The sequence below is a fragment of the Manis pentadactyla genome, chromosome 10 (genome assembly GCF_030020395.1).
Source record: "Manis pentadactyla isolate mManPen7 chromosome 10, mManPen7.hap1, whole genome shotgun sequence".
NCBI lineage: Eukaryota > Metazoa > Chordata > Mammalia > Pholidota > Manidae > Manis > Manis pentadactyla.
In genome coordinates, this window is record NC_080028.1 from 115,835,006 (window position 1) to 115,837,969 (window position 2,964).

Genomic DNA, 2,964 nt, shown 5'->3' on the forward strand with positions numbered 1-2,964 from the left:
AGTTTGACGAAAATGTAATGGTATTTTTTATTTTACCTGTGTGTTATGTATGTGAGCATATAAATGGTACTTTTTTCAGAATCTAAATGCCATATTGACTAAGTATAGTTATTTTTGAAAAAGATTATGTATACATTTTCTTGATACTAAACAAATTAGCTTAGTTTTATTTCAGAGATTCAAAAGAAACATTTAATGTAAATGCATGTTTATTGTAACTTTCTAAAAGGCATGCATCTTCATCAAAATAATTTTAAATATTTAGGAATCACAACAGGTTCTTGGCACTAGTTTGTTCTTGTGATTTAAAGTATGTTTTTTTATATGAATAACATATCCGATGTTTTTATGATTGCTTTCCTAGTAATCATATGGTTGGATATCTTTTATCAAGTAGGCAAATCTTAACACTGCCAACCAGTGCTTTGTGAATGCTGTTTGACTTCAATGAATTGCAAGATGGTTTCTAGAGTATATTTTTATATATATTTAATGTATATACATACACATACACACATATACACAAATTATTTTCTTTCTGACATTATCATCGATAGTTTCACTCACATGAAAATTGGAGCCCTAAATGGAAAATCTGGGAATTTGGTGGAAAAGTACTGTCACAGAAGGCTAGATTCACCTCTCTGAGGGTTTATGGTATCCTTTTTGATCCTACTTTGGTTGTGTAATCTACTTGTGTTACTTCTGTGTGTGTCTTAGTATTAAGGGGTTATGTGTTTAACAGAATGTTAAAGGTGGAAGGATGGTACTCTTAAAATCCTTCTATTTTCCTGAGGAGGAAACTAGTTCAGAGAGATTGAGACTTGCCCAAGGGCCAAATAACTAGCAAAGGGCAAAGAAATCCACTTCTCTGACTTCTTATCTTCTGCCCTTTTCATGTCGGACCACAGTGAGCCTTGAAGGACTGGGAAGGACACTAAAGGACCCTCATCTGTGAGGGGAAAGCAAGAGCTTTGTGATATACTGCTACGGAAAAAGCAAAATAAATTCCATGTTACCTGAAGGTTAGAGGGAAAAAGAGTGAATGAAATATGGATAGCTTTAAAAGGACATCACATAAAGCTGCTAGTACATCAATCTATAGTGTTTATTTTGAGCAGTTGGTGACATTTAGAAAGAAGAGAGAGTTGTAGCCGTTTTCAGTAGGTGGTCAGTTTGACATTTCTGTATAATGCTCCTCTGGGCTAATAAAACTTGTCTATTCCTGCTTGGTTCCACTTTCATTTTATTCTTTCTGTTCATTTAAAGTAACAATTTAGTAAATCACAGTAAATAGGAAAATGCTGGAAGTCAAATGTTTATATATACTGAAATATTTTTAAGCCTGGGCTTTTTTCATGTAACAGATGGGAGAAGTATGAGTAATTTCTCTGGAATTCTATAGCCTTATTTAGAAGATATCATTTAGTGACATTTAAATATTCAGTTTATATCTAATAAAACAACTCATATTTTTAAATAAGCATAACAATTATTATCAAAACAGATTCATGTGGCTGGGCAACCTGCAAAGATCATGGACATCTGTTACTGGGAAAGTAAGTTAAGCCAAAATAGATGGAACCATAGTAAATGTTGCTATAATTTGGTAATTAATTGTTATTTTAAACTACTAATTTAAACCACTTAACATAAGCTAAAGCTTTGCAATGATATCCTGTTTATAGTATGTCACATCACCCACAGGTTTGTTTCGAAGATTCTCCAAATTCTTCAAACCTCAAAATATAAATCCACCACTTTACCCAGCACTGTTATCTAGTCTCATATATTTATGTAAATATTGCTGCAATCCTGTTAGTTCCCTCACTTTTTAAAAATTGTCTTCTCTGTATTTTAATTCCAGTGGACTTCTTTCCCTCTGTGAAGAAATATTCCTACTTCTTCACATGCCATTCAGCATGTATTTTTGTTCTTGCTTATTGTTCCTTCTAAGATCTACCTGTATCATTTCTCTTCTTTTTAAAAAATGCAGTTGGAATAGACCCCAATACTGCCCCTGTTTAGGGTCTGGGGACTCTGGAACTGGCTTTACTTATCCCAAGTCCAGAGGCTGATGGAGCATTGTCCTCTGCCGTATATTCAGGTGTCTCTCTGGTTATCCAGGACCTTCTATTTGGGGAGCATATGAGTATCTTAGGACATTAAAGAAGGGATTGTTGTGAAGGGCATTTATACTGTTGAAGACTGACAAGCAAATAAAGGTATCTGTAGGGACTGCCTTCCCTTACTACCTGCGGTAGCTCTCAGTACAAGCAATGTCTCCCTCCCACTGGTGCTGGTGCAGACAGGACTTGTTCTTAGAAGAAGGAGGGTCATCTCACTGATGTTTCCATTTCCTAACAAGAATGGCCCGCCTGGCACTATACATGCGTGGGCAATATCTTATCACTGACTCTATGTGAAGGGCTCTGCCCAGTGCTCTGGGCTGCGTGGCTGCAGGAGAGCAGAGGCTGGAGTGGTGGCAGCACCGAGGACAGAGACTCAGGCAGCTGCAGGGGCAGAGAGGCCCAGGGGCAGAGACCAGCTTGCTGCACGCAGACTTGCTCTGAGACAGACGAGATTCTAGGTGACCTGCCACCGTGGAAATAAAACTGGGTATAAACCCTTTCATCCCCTCAAAAAAAAAAATAATGTCCTGCCTGGGTTTAGGAAGCCCTCCCCTTTCTGCCTTTTGGTTTTCCTGACCTTTCAGCCAGAACTAACAGCATCAAAGAGTCACTGGAATACACTGCACTTCATCTACCTTTTAAAGTGATGTTTATGAATAAATGTTAGGCTGTGCTTCTCTAGGGCTTTGCTTTTTGATTACTGATTCTCCTCCTGTTTTTTTTTTTTCCTTCTTGACAGTCTCTGCTCTTGCAAAATAGAAGTTTTTATTGTTAGGTAGCTTTCCATGGCAGGAGCCTCACAGGCCAATTTGGAAGGCAAAGCTGTTCATGA